We start from the raw sequence: 15,987 nt of genomic DNA, 5'->3' as shown, positions 1-15,987 counted from the left end.
ATCTAACTAGTAAAGTAGTTGTATCTATACAGAATGGTTTACAAATAACAATATAATTTGAATAAATCTATTATTAAGGGCAAAAATGAAGGTGAACAGCATGTGAATTACTCTGTAAACCATATAAAATTATATTTGATTATAGTCATTAATAAATTAATATTAAAACGATTTTTTTTACTTATTATTTGGTAATAACTAATAAGATAGTGAACCGATTAAAATAATATAATATAAATATGTTACACGAATACTGATAAAAACTGTACCTATGTTATATATAAAGATATAATGAAGATAAACACGATAGCACACGCGTGTATTATAATATCGTGTTGTACATAAAATTGTGCTATCAATTTGTTCGTCGGCATGTGTAACGGATTGCAAAATTTTAAAAGTAAATAATTTCATCCGAATGAAGCAAAACGTACAAATAAATGTTAAGTCGAGTACGAAATGAATTCTATTAGTACCTTTAGTTCTACAGTTAATAGAAAACACTTGGACCATACGAAATATTATATGGGGATTGTGTTAGTGTATATATTATTCGCAAAGTAGTTGAAACTTTGGCACGTGATCATCTCGGTGTCATCGAGATACCGTTGAAAGAATTACTGATTTTTGTTTAAATATATATAATATATGTATACTATTTAACGTCAATTACGACACGAGTCATAAACTTTCACCGTAATACGCACTAATGAAATGTATACGTTTATCAACTGATTAAATGCGAATATGTTTTAGATCACTATTAGAATTTCGATTTGAACATATTACAGATACATCCGTAAGAGCTAATAATAATACATATTACATATTATGTGTTTCAAATATTTTATCTTCGCTGTTTATTTTGTCTTACGTCACTTTTTAGATGTTCGTATACCGTGTTTGCTTAAAACGTATTTCTCGTTAAAATAATTACAGTCAATTGTTTTTTGGCAATTTGACATGAACTCGCACGTTTTGACGAATGAATTATTTTAGATATGACACGTCATCTTGATTTGGTTTTACAGCCATCGGAAGTCCATCTCAAGATTTGTGAATGACGACGACAAAGCTACGGCACTTTATAAGCAATTACTCATCCTTGTAGATATATACCCCTCAATATTAATTATGGAATTATCAGTCAAATAATTTTACCATTGTTCTTTTGGACATTCAGTACAAAGCCAGTTTCAGAAATATTTCACCCCAGGGAAGGTTTTTTCATCTTTAAATATTAATTTATAAATGATTTAAAAATACATGCGTATATTATAGGTATAATATTTTACGCTTTTTAAAAAAAATTGCATCAAGCAAAAATCCCCCCCCCTGTTCCTCTTAGAGTCTTAACTATATGCATAAATTAAAAGTTTATAATTCGATTGTATATACTATGAATAAAACTCCGCTATTTCCTATGGTTTTCTAGTACCAGATATTATGAAAAATGAAAAAATATTATATTAAATAAACTGGGTTAATATTGTTCATCATACTGCTTCTTACGATTTTTGACTTGATATAGTTGGTTGAAAAAAATGGTGAATGGTCTTTACTTCACCTGTTTTAAAATAAGTATTTATTGTTGTTAATACCACTTATTTGTGTGTAGATCGAAATCGGAAGATGTCCGCCAATACGAAGATTTCAGTTTATTTCAGCCTTAGATGTTTTTATGGATGAACAAACTGACATACTACCACGAAATTCGTGCATGAAGACTCCTTTATAAAGGTTAACATTTAATATTATCATCAATCCCTATAGTTTCTGACAAGTACCCAGTGGTAAAAAAAAAAACTTACCAACGTATAGTTATTTCCTATCATAATTAGTGTTTTTCAAAATTTCAACAGAAAATGATAAGATAAAATCCATACTTGAGGATTTAGTCGATCAAATTAATATTTGATTGTTGAATTTGCAATATTTATTAATTAAACGGATTTAAACCCCGTGAACCTATAAACCATCATACTCGTAGAACTTCAATAAAATTAAAGTGTTCTAAATATATAACACTCAATAAATACCAAACTAATTAAATTTACAAACATATCATAGTTATTTAAAACAATAATATGTAAACAAATTATGTCAATATAACATAACAACATTATAAGCTCTTGGACGCTGAAATTATATTTTATTTATTCTGTATATTGTATACTATTATCATGAGTTATTTTATTTCTTTTTTTTTCATAAGGTCTATTAATTATAATTCATCAATAATGATAAAGTGCACTCAATTAAATAGCAACTTGAATCCTGACTGTGACTTTGATGTTGATCACGGACACGTCGGAAACAAATAATAGTCAATTAATATTCAGGAACATTTTAAAATAACGAATAATATCTGCATTTACACTATTTACATTACCATCTTATTTTATAATAAGGAATGATTTAAGATAGATACACTGTAAAGTAAATTACTCAAATGTAATATATTGGGTAATTTTGTTTTCATCGAACAATTTATAAATTTGATTAATAAAATAATAAGATTTAAATAAACCGAATATAATATGTTTTGATAATAACTTTAAAACGTATAATTTTTTTTGGATATTTGCCAATTCATTTATACATCTTCACCCGAGTCAATGGTTGTAAACAAACATAATGGTGCTAATGAACGATCCTAAATATTATATTAATAAATTTAAACTGTAGACTAATTAAATCTATATTTTTATCTTTATGTATACATATATATAAAACAATTTACATGTTCCAAAAAACCATAGTTTTTATATTGAAACAAAAAACCAAATGATAGTAAATTGAATCATTATTAGTTACACTTGTTCTGTATTGAGTTAAACAAAATTATTAATTGAACATAAGCTTGATTTTGACCTATATATAATATAATATAGAAAATCTCATCAATTATATTTTAATATTACATTCAGATTAGACTTCGCTAATGAAAACGAAGATCAATTACAAATAAATATACACTGTTCGGTAGATTTAACTATTTCTATAGTCTTGATTATTCTCGTTAAAAATGCAATCACTCATAGGTCATTAAATAGTTCACTTTTATTCTTATGACACATATTCCCGGAAAATTACAAAAAAAACTTAAAAGATATGAGTTCTCAAATAATAACACTACATGTTATAATATAATATTTCTTACTTAGTACAAGTATTTGTGTTGAAGATTTTATTTATCATGAGAAAATCATTAAAACTAAGTGGCTTTTAAATTATATAGTTATTAAGTACCTATGCATTTTATTAATTTAATTTTAAGAACAATCTTTATGTTAGTACTCGTTCTAAATTTAAAAAATATACTGTCATGTCATTAAATATACATTTGGATTTATTACTCTGGGTTTTCATTATAACCTAATCTATAACCTTTAATATTTATTCATAATGTGTGTTGAATTATTATTACGTTGTAATTCATAATTGTATAATTATATTTTTTCGAATAATCTTATTGTTTAAGAGGAAAATGAATGCGAATAAAAATAACTATTGTGCATAACCGTGTAAACTGTAAATTATAAATTATAACAAATTAAGAAAGCTCATGCACTCTACGAGTGTGCTAAATTCTTAGTTTTTAAACGAATTTTAATACAACGCAATAAACTTAGATTCCGTTTACTTAACTATATGTACGGTAACTACGGACAATATAATATTTTAAGACAGTTATATAATATTTATATTTACAAACAATAATTTTAATAATAACAATATTGTAACTATGCACCGCGGTAACCTAACGGACGGACGGACACAACAGAGATACAAGGTGTTCTAAGCTTATGTTTAGAAACCTAATAACACAATAATAATATTTCAATAGCGCGACTGATGTAAAGTAAGATAGTATATCGCACAAAGAGTATATACTTGAGCTAACAATAAATTATTATTGATCTGACGATGTCGATTAGGAAATCGACGGTGGACGACGAGAACGTATTTAATATTAATGGCCAATGAGTCGTAATAAACTGTGTGCATGCGAACGTTGCCAAATTTGTGAGCAAAACGCTCCTTTGTCGGGTGTTCTTTTGTAGTCGGGTTATATTGATTATACGATCAATCGTCAGTAGGTATATAGACTATTCATCGATCCGTGTAACATCACGCTATATATAAAACGAAATGCCGTCCCGTATAACGATCCGGTAATATACTTAGGTACATCAAATTTATTCCGAAGTCGATATGCGTGTTTGAATGCGACCTGGAGTAGTAGCTAGGTATATACGTGTACATTCGCGCGAATACTATGAATAGGTACCTATACCTGTAATAACGTTGCGTTAGTTGAATCGAAGTAATATACCGTCATTAATAGCGGTTTTCATCGCGCAACGAATCACTATATTTTGACCAAACTCTAATAGGCTATTTTATTGGATTCGATAAATATGACAAAAAAAATAAATATATATAATATATAAAAAACGATTGGCAAAATTAAGTGGAATACGCCGTATAATACCCGCTCTTGTTGTTAACTGTGATTAAAACAATAAACTTCCTTCAGTTTCTTAGTAAGGAAATATTTCATTCATTTGTTAGAAATATTATGTTCTAGGTCATTGCTATTTGACGTCTGTCTATCAGAATTGATAGTTTCTTGGCTCCTGCTAAATTAAACCTACTTATTATTATTATGTTATTGTTCGCGTAATTACATCGATTTCAAGTTTATGAATATTTATTGTTTAAGGGGTAAACGTCACGGCAAAGTAAACTATCGAGCAATTTAATAATATATCGGTATATGCATATACTTTTCCGATGTTATTTGACTATGGCTTATTAAACTATTAGTTTGTTCAAACAGAAATATTACTTAGACCATTCAAACTATCTTCTAAACTATATTAGTTTTTTTTTTTTTTCAATAACATTTTAGTTATTGTAAACCTGTGGTTAGTACAATGTCCACAGTTATGTATCATAAAATTAAGACCTAATATAGTTATTACTGTAGATGTTCAAAAACGAAGGCGATGCTCTTTATATGGACTTACAGCGACTTCTAGTCCCTTTGAACACTATATACAAAACACAAAGAAACTTATACATACTATACTACCGTTCAACTTTTGTTATAAGTTTAAACAATTATAATATTAATATAAATGTTATAGCAACGTCGCAACGAACAACATTAAAATTTAGCGACCGATACACGTGACTCTGTCTTAAACATGCCATTTTATATCAAGAAAAAATATATAAATAAAATACTTTGAACATAATAATTAATAAGTAGGTAGGTAGATAATTATTAGGTTGTACTATAGTATAATGTAATTAACTAAGTTAATCACATTATTTACTAAACGGATTGATTTGGGTATGATCGTAATCAGTGAAATATAAAAAAAAAAAGAAGATAAAAATAATCAAATGTATAACAATGGTTAGTAGGTGTACCTAAAAATATAATCGGTCATTTGTCAAGAAAATTGTTTTACAATTTCTGTCGGTATATATTTAAACCTGACATGCGTTTGTATTATATATATGATGTTAAGTTTATGGGCCGAGAATATAATGTTATACTGTGGGAAAGTGTCAGACCTGTTTACAAACTACTACTCTTAGGGTACGTCAATATATGATCTGATGAGTGATACGCTTTAAAAAAATACCATATATCCGTAGACGGGCTTTTTAACAGACCACCAAAGACACTTAATTACATATCTCTACTTATTGATGTCCCTCACAGTACTTATACACAAACACACACACATACACACACACATACGACGACGACGACGACGACAAGTCGTTCGTATACGCACTAACACGTTCAAAAGTATATTTACGGCGGTTAATATTATACGCGCCGAGTGTTGTTAATCCTATTCTCGGAGAGCGACGAGATTAAAACGATTTCCAGCACCAACTAATTACTTTCGGGCACTCGATTCTGGTGTAATAATTTGTAATAATATATAGTATATATAGTTGGTCGATTTCTCCGGGATATTAGCCAACGGTATTTGCCAAGTTTCATGTGCACGGTTTGGACTTGGGAGGACTTATTTCTATAGTGCTAAGACGCGTGTTCGGTACTTACTTTGGAATTGGCGACAGAGTTTTAATAACAATAACAATAATAATAATATGTTTGACTACAACGGTTATTCGGATACACGTGTATAGTAGTATATTCCACTACATTTTGTATATTTAACGCACAGTTACGTCATTTTACTAGGGCGTAGATTTTAATATAAATATAGCATTTTTTTACGACTGCATTGCTTTTTAAGTATGTCAAATAATCCAAACTGAATTTTCATTTTCATTCTTTTTTTAGGGTTTTTGATTTTAAAAAACAATTTATGTATTTAAAATTTGTAACGTTTAGATCGCGAATCTATTTAAAACTTTCTACGGTTAGTATAACAGATATTAATAATGATAATACCTAATATATAGTATATACTATTTGTTTTTGGAAAATATTAGTTCAACCTACTGTATTAACAATATTGAACAATAAATTGCCAATAGTACGATAAAAATATAATAATAAAACTATAGTATATATACCGAACGTTAAGAGAGAATCCAATCATACGCAACACCCGTGCGAAGAAACCCTTTCCTGTACTTACCTAAGCCTAAACCCGAATTCACTACTACAATCAAACCACTAAAATTCATCAAAATGGCCAATATATAGAAAGAAATGTAACATAATAATGTATCTACTGTTTTAATTTTAGCCTATATTTGTACATTTTCTGTAATTTCCAATAGCTTTTATCTCCGTGGGTGTATATTTTATAAATTATAAACAAAAAGAAAATATCTTTAGAAATTTAGACTGATAGACCGTTTCTGCTCAGAATGGTTCTTCCTTTTTTACATAATATAATTTATAATTGAGTTCACATTTAACACAATCATTACAGTGAACAATCCAATGATGAGATACGTTTGACAGTTTATGCCTTCTGTACCAGAGAACGACTTTAGTGGTTTTAAAACACATTAACAAAAGTAAAATGCAATTTATATGTCATAATATGTACGCATTAAAAAATTGTTTAAGAATCATAACTATGTTTTTCTATATACCTAATAGATATGTTTTTAATTATTTATTTTATATTAGAAATAATAAATTATTTACAAGATATTTTTTATTTAGAAGGATTTTTTTATTATTGAATATTAATGGATAGTACCAAGAGCATATTTCAATACAATTATTTAAAATTCACTAATCAGTTTTATATTTACGCAATTATTTTTTTTGTAAACAATATTTTAAGGGTATTTTTTACATTTTGTTCGTAGGTACTCTCCAGGATGTGTTTATTCTGACCACGCGATATATGAGTAATGCGAGTTTATATATAGACCGGCGCCACTATAACCCATATATTATTATTACGGTGTGGACCGTCGCGGGTGACATACTGCTGCCGAGACTGGAGACGGTCCAGACGGGGCGCTGGCGCTGTAATCGTTTCCGGGGCTTGAAGTAGAATTATATCAATTTGGGACGGTTATTGTGACACGGTTTATTTGTTTGACGTTATTCATAGGTGTATATTATTATAGGTGTACTCGAAGTGTACAAATAGTTCAGGCAAACAGCTGCGGGAACGAACGCGTGGATTTCAATCATTCTGAAACAAGAAAAATGGTTTCATTTACACTGCATTGTATGTTCTTAAATTGTGTAGTAAGTAATCCTAGTTGACGGTGTGAATATTTAAGTGAAGTTTTATATAATACATATATGCTATAACATTAACAATAATAATATAATATTATTAATATTAAACTTTAATATGAGTATTATTTCAGCTCGATAAATTAAAATATGGTTTATTGTTACCATATGGCATATATAATTATTGCAGTACAAGAATAGACATTTTGGGAAAATGTATTTACATTTAAAACGAATACATGCGTAACAAATAAACAAGTCACTCATTATGGTTGTATAAATATTTTTACCATAATATCAAATCATATATTGAATTATTTTCAAACTTCAAAAAGCTGTCACTTGATAAATTTTAAGTTTAACAACATAATCAATAGATTAAAATTACCGGAAAAGTATAATGCATGCTCAGGAAGAGTTAATATATGAAATCTTCCGAAAATTGTGTACTTCATTTCCCCTAGCAGCTATGACAGCAAATCGTATTTTTGTCTAAGACCTCCAAACTAAGTTAATTTTTAGTGATACATGTAAGATAAAACATACGGTAGTAAAAGAGAGACTACTCGCGCGTATTAGTCATAATCTGTATTACGTATTTGCACTAATATATTCACTCGCTCTACATTCTAGATTAGGATTACCTAACTTAATAAACCGATTACACAAATTCCAATTAATTAACACGCTGTAGGTTTATTATTCCTACTCTATAATAGTACATATTATGTAGTTTATACTAAATTAAGTGTGACTACATAATCTATTGTCAGTATATCAATAATAATATATTATTTATTATCATATATATTAACCATAGACGTAGATAGTAAAGTCTCTACTGTATAGAGGACCTGAGATAGGGCTAAGCAATTCCTAACTGTTAGTAGGCTATACTCCCACCCACCCCATACAAATAACATTTTACACATTTTAAAGCATTTTTTTTTCAGAGGTTTTGTAATACCCAGAGCCTCACGTGGGTGTGAGCTTCAACTCGCCCAAATCTCAAATACTATTTTAGCCTATCCGTATTGATTACTTGTAAAGGTGATAGGTAAGTATATACTATATAACGATTATAACGTATAATATGTACCACAATGTTGACAGGACTGTTTATTGGGTTCGAGGTGATGTGAGAAAAATGATAACGCGATATTTCAAGAATTTTTACCTTAAATACGTCGGTGGCCGTAATTCACATATCATATATAAATATAAGCGTACGTGTATAATACTACTCGTGGACATAATATATTATTATTATATATGCGGCAATTATATACGCTTCGATAATATTACCGTAATTAAAGGCGACGACGACAACGACGTGGGAGAAACGATTTTTTTTTCAATGCGTTCAATTCAAACACAATAATATACAAACAGACCTTTATTGTTATAATGATATTTATATAAATATGTGTGTGTGTGTGTGTGTGTGTGGCTGTGTGCGTGTGCGTGCATAATATTTTATTATATATACGGTCGGCGATACGCCCACGCGCTTGTCGAATTCGTCTCGTTTTATACGTATGGAAAAAAATCGCATTCTCATAAGTCATAATTCAAGTTATATTAGAATTGCGCTATTGGAAAAATGTCGTATTTATTTATTTTTTTGTTGATCTCTGCGGATTCAGACTTGTAAGTCCGTACCCGCCATCTCTAAAACATATATGCTTATATTGTAACACTCGTCGCAGTCGCGGACGACTAGTGTATCACGAAAGAACAATATTATGATTTTCAGCAGGCGTTTACTGTTAGCAATAATATTATACTGTAAATCACACAAAATATTTGTTCCAGCAAACTGAAAATATTCCATGTTTAATCAAATAAAAGGCGATTGCCACTGCAGGACTCACCTCGTGCATTGATTCCGGATACAAGTTCTGTTTTTATTTACAGACTGATTCACCAAACATACTTACCCACGAACTTCCTTAAATATTTTGATTTTTTGGTATTTGAATACCATATTATTTATTAGTATAAACATTTTAATGTATCTAATTAATATCAAATAAGCATTTTATCTGTTATAAAATATTTATACTAAGCATAATAGTCCTTAAATATAATTTTACTAAAAATGTTGATTTCGATACGACAATATTTACAATAAGTAACAGCAAAGGTATGTACTCATTCAAAAATAGAAGAACTTCATCTCTATAATACAGTAGGACACTACTAAAATAGTACAAAGAAATCAAAATATTTAGAAAACTGCATTATTGAAAAAATAAGGGACAATTAAACATGTATGATAAATCATTATGTAAATCGATGACGATTTTAGTTGGTTTGAGAAAAGAGGAATAAGTAAATATAACAAAATAAGGTTAAATTTTGTAATATTACCTATATATTATCACTATATAGTTATAAGGTGTAAAATAAATAATAATAATAATTACAAAACATATTATTATATTAGTTATTTTATATATTTGTTTTATTTATTGTATATTTATTATGTACTAATATAATTTATATATCATATTATTGAATTATACTCGAACGGAGAGTCGTATATAGTCTGTGCGAACCCGTTTACCTAGCACACATTAAAATGTCACGAGATACAGTTTTTTTTTCTTCGCTACAATAATTTATCGCCGTTTCGATAGTACCTGAGTTACCTATAGGCTATAAAATATTTTGTTTAATTTTTTTTTTTTTATCTGAAACATAATAATAATTTATTACGCGTATTGCAAAATATATCTATATTCTTGCAGCTTTGTACACAATTCACGCGTAGATTGTTTACGATTAAAAACGAAAGTTAATAATACACACTAGACGTTATTTAAATTTATAAGACTTCGTTGGGTTTTCGGATAATGTTTCCTAAATAACGCCGTTCTCGTCCCAAGAATCCATGAAATCGTATTATTAGATTATATATGTTTATGCGTATAATCCAAAGAAAATATAACAATGAAAGTGAAAATGCTAATATATTTCTTTTAATAAATTAACTCCGTGGATCCATTAAATTAGAAGTTTTATTTTATTTTACCATCTCGTTCCATTAAATATTTTTAATTTTGCAAATTTACTTTCCCGGAACTTTTTTGCATTTCATTTATAAATTATATATTTTTTAATTCGTTTACTTGTTACAACATACATATGTAATTATTTATGTATTATTATAATTGTATGTATGTTCTAAAATTATATTTTAATTAATTATTATAATAATAATTTATAGTAAATAATTGTAATAATGATTTAGTAGACAACGATTTTATCTGAAAATGTTCATCTTATATATTATTTTGTCTATGTAGGTATATACATTTCTTCCGACTGCATGATTAAAGGATTTTTTTGTTACTGTGTCGTTTCAACCTTTTACCATTTTTGTAGACTGCTGTGCATAATTTTGGAAACATTTGAATTTTGAATACATATCAGACAAGGTTAGAATAATTTTTAATTTCAACGATTGGCTGCGATAGCTCCTGTCTAATTTTTAATAATAATATTATAATATATATATTATTATCGAAAATCTACCCCTGCAGTATAATTCCCGACGACTTTAAATATATTTTTTTTTTGTAATTTTTTCAGTAGCTATATTCAATATTTTAAATTTATTAATTTTAGGATTGCTTATGAATGAAAATCATATAATTATTTGGTTGAATGTATATAATACGTATAAAATAGTTTGATAAATTAGTGAAATTGAACTCGAAAACAAAAATATACTGCGGAAAATTTATTAACGTCTATTAACATTTATCGCACTAATGCCCAACCTTTTTTATTTAACAGTTCACTTTGCAAATAATTATCTTCGAGTGAGCCACCTAATATTTAGTATTAATTTTGTAATCACATTTCGTCCTAATGTGTTTATATAACACCCAACAATGTACCTAAATAGATGTTTAAAAAATCGTTGCGTCGATTTTTTTTTTCATATTAATGAAAATAGTGTCAACATTTATTTTCAATTTGATTTAATTAAGTTAAAAACAAATTAATTTTACTCCGATAAATTAAAAAAAAAAACGAACATTTAACTATATTTTTTATATTTAGTATCTAAACGAAATAATCTGAATAACTCCACATTAAAAATAAGTGTGTAGAAAATATTTATATTATACTTTTTGGTAGTATTAATTGTAATTTTTTTTTGAAATGTACCTATACTTATAAAAATTTATAAATGAATTATAAAATTGTATTTTGTAATAATTTTACATTTTTAGGAATATTTAAGAGATGCGTAATGGTAGGTCACATGTGACCCACAGGCAATGGGTTAGACCTCGATGATTCATCGCTTACTAAATAAAAGCTATTCGATGAAAGTACGTGTTATAAGTAAACAAAAGCTGAGTGTGAAATTGTTACAGAAAATCATGTTAGATATGTTATAGTAATGTGTGTTTTGAGACTAAGTCATAGTTTTAATTTTGTGTTACGCGTCACGAACGCTATTAGTAGGTTATTAGTGTATTACTATATTCGTACATCCGTTTTCGAATAGTGATAAATTTAAATGGTATTTGAAGTAGCGCCGGAAATCAATGAGTCTCTTTTTACAATTATTTTCTATATTCAATACTACAATATATTATACATAACATAGGTAAGGTATATAATACAGAGTGATTCACTTGCAAGCATGATAATTCCCTTGTTTTACATTAATAATTTATTTATTTAAATTCTGATTTATGAAATTTTAAAATATATTTAAAGACTATTTTTTTAAATTATTGAGATTTTTTTGTATTACGTAAAGAGTGTTGTGGAGTGATAAAAATGTCTGTTTTTTTAAAACGAGAACTTTCTTTTTATACTGTGAATTATTGTTATGTTTAATTTTTTTGAAAATTTTGATGTAGGTACTTAATTCAAAATATAAACAAACATTTTGTTAGCTATTGAAATTATTATATTATGGATAATAATCCATTTTACAGCAATTTTTGATTTCGATATAAAAATTTAAGGAAATTTATCCATTAAATAATTTAGAGTAGAAAAGGAGATTTTTATTTGATAAACAAAAGTTTGTATCTTCACAGTATACTTCTGTAGTACAAAAAATCTCAATAAATTAAAAATATGATGTTTAAATATTATATTTAAGAAATGTTTTCATAATTGTCTAAAACAATTTTAGAATTACAAAGTGAGATTTTAAATACCTAGTTGCATTAATTATCAAGGAAAAATCGGAGTAAGCGTATATTTTAGTGATGAATCATTCTGTATAGTTTAGCTTATAATACAAATTATGTGCATGCTACAAGCATATCCCATCATCTATGCAGTATACACTATACCTTCCTATTATACCTGCTTATACCGTAATGCATTGTATAATATTATGCAGAAAACACGTAGGTGCACTATCGTGTGCACAAGAACTTAATAGTTAAGATATTATTCTTCATGAACTTGGACTAAACATCGTTACATCATGCCGTACGTCATTTTCTATATACGTATTGAACACAAACGAGTATTATATCTATGATTGTTCATATTAATGTCATTACCGATTGTATTATACGAGCAAGCCCGTTGCCGCGGTATATCAATAATCGGTACGCGATTATTGTTACATCAACCGTTATCTGTTCGCGATAATATATTATCCACATTATAAATTATCATAATTATCATATTCGCGTATTCGGATTATTATTAATATTATAATATCGTTTACGAACGTGTGTACAGCGTCTACCGCAGCAGACGAACGTTATCTGTCCTATAGGAACGGACAACGCGTTATTGTACGTTAAAATATGTATTATTGTAATGCTGTATTATGATAATTAGCAAATAGTGAATGATGCTTATCGTTTGATTTTCATTTTTCGGCTGATCTTAACGTCAAAAACCGTCATTTTTTAAGCACAACTATATAGAACACTACTTAAATAATATGTGTACTTAATATAATATAATATATGCAGGTAACAAGTGTCAGCAAGGTATTAGCGTTGTTTTTGTTTTTCCATACTGTTATCGCGTGTTACAAACACTAAAATACGTCCCATAATAATATGAAACCATTAGGTACCTACACGAAAATATATTTTAATATTATTATCGCGGTTTTTTTTTCAACCGTTTGTGCGCTCGTTTCTATTGATTTATTTATAAGTAAAATATTATACGTATTATACCAGCACGGCGTCGAAATTACATTTGCACACATCCTTGCGCAGTTATTTTATATTTTCTTTTTTTTTAATTCTTATTGTATATTCTAGGTCATAAACATCCGGATTTGAATCATAACTATAACAATATATTATTTCCCAAGACTAAACGATCCGACAAAATAGTAATGCTCTTGAATAATGTTTCCTGTGTAATGTCTCGGTTTATAACAATTGTTGAGAAATAGACCGTTTTAATACACAGTAAATTACATTCATATTAAATGTTGTTATTATTATTATTATTAGTAGTATCATTATAATATATATTATCGGGAGATTTGTGATCATTATGTATATATATATATATATATATAACAATATTAATAGGTAATTATCATTTCAATGAAAAAATGATTGTTATCACCACACGATAATTATAATTTTTTTTCGTAATAATTTTTTTCAACCAGACGTATTTGTACTTCGATTATTATTGCAACTTTCATTACGAAATCGCAAAATAGTGACTATCGTTTTCATAGAACACCACAGTATATGTATAATATCGTATATACATATACTATGTATGATATTTTGTATTATTGATATAATATATTAAATTGTCAACTAGAACGAAAAAAAAATCCATTACAAGTACCTTGTTTTAAGTACCTATCAATAGACAAACAATAAACCACGCGAATCATTAACATTCGTTTTACTAACAAATACGTTCGAATTATTTGATCCAATAAATAGCACTATTATAAACACACTAGAGCCGCAACTGTAGCTAGTGCTCCACTTGACAATAGTGTTTGCACTGGGACGAATTATGAACAAAACCCACTATATAGGTACTCTCTTTGAGTCTTAGGCGGTTTTTTTTTTTTTTTTGAATGGAACAATTGACAATGAAGTGTCTATTATAAATTATTATATACGTGCGGGAAATCATTGTATTATATAACACGAGGATTAAAAGAATTATTTTTTAACTAGGTAGGTATAAGTAGGATAACATATTACTACGTTTAAAGCTTAAAATAAATTAATATGGTTACGTGTACTTACACCGCACATGCAATGCATTACGTACGTATTCAAAGCTGTAAGAACGAATAATATGTGTTTTTTCTGTGCTTATGTTTAGTGGATATTATTCATGTGAGTGCCGAGTTCGTGGGTGCACCCATTGAAATCACTTTTTTCCTTTCAAAATAATACCTGTACATTTTAGATTCTAAGCAGAGTGAATAGTGATGAATGTATTAGTTTTACAATTTACCTGTATTATGTTTAGTTTTTTTTTTTTATTTTATGTCTCAACACCTTTTGGAGCAGGAAAATTGCTTTGATTTACAGCATTCAGGGTTGTGTCTGGTATAAAGTTTATCTTGTTGTTACTTTGACAGGTAAAAAGTAGGGAATTTTCTGTACATTTATTGGTAATTGGGAAAAAAATAATAACAAAACGAGAATATTTACGTAACACCAGTTTTTGAAAAAATTTATTTTGTTATTTGTTATAATACGAAAAGGACCAAGAATTTATAGTTTTTATTAAATATTTAAGTATGCATTTAATTTACATAGATCATTTTTAACTTGATTTAAATTGATATTTGAAATGTTCAACTTTTTCGATTAATGTTGATCAAATTTTTGTTTTTCGATTAAAAACCTTGAAAATGTAAAACAAGGTAGCTCGTATGAATACTTTAAAAATATCAAAAAAACAATGTTACATTTTTATTTTGTAAATTGTTTGAATCTATTATATCGATGAAATATAGTATATTATTATATAAACGTAATATCTTGATTTCTTTTTCAAATAGTTTTTGTTATTTTGTTGTAAAATAAAAAATAATAGCTATAGAAATTTGAAACTATTCTCCTATATATTTTCTATGTACAATGAAATGTTCAGTTGTATGGGTTTTCATACAATTATTTGACTGGAAATCCGATGATTTTTGAAAACCTATCATCTGATATGGTATTTTTATTTATTTTTTGATGTTACAATAATTATTGTGCTTATACACCGAATTATGTTTTAATCAAATACAAAAATCTTTATTATAATTTTACTTGTTAACACGTCGT

The 15,987-nt window shown here is 27.6% G+C and overlaps 1 long non-coding RNA gene across 1 annotated transcript in view; it reads left to right on the top strand.

The window, feature by feature from the left end:
• Positions 1-7,828, top strand: part of LOC132918249 (uncharacterized) — a 34,410-nt gene extending 26,582 nt beyond the window's left edge. Inside the window, exon 4 of the long non-coding RNA XR_009660431.1 lies at positions 7,330-7,828. This is a non-coding gene — a long non-coding RNA (uncharacterized LOC132918249). The remainder of the gene's footprint in view (positions 1-7,329) is intronic.
• Positions 7,829-15,987: the final 8,159 nt, after the last annotated feature.

The sequence above is a fragment of the Rhopalosiphum padi genome, chromosome 1 (assembly GCF_020882245.1).
Source record: "Rhopalosiphum padi isolate XX-2018 chromosome 1, ASM2088224v1, whole genome shotgun sequence".
Taxonomy (NCBI): domain Eukaryota; kingdom Metazoa; phylum Arthropoda; class Insecta; order Hemiptera; family Aphididae; genus Rhopalosiphum; species Rhopalosiphum padi.
The sequence above is the reverse complement of the archived record's forward strand: the minus strand, read 5'-3'. Positions and strand labels throughout refer to the sequence as shown.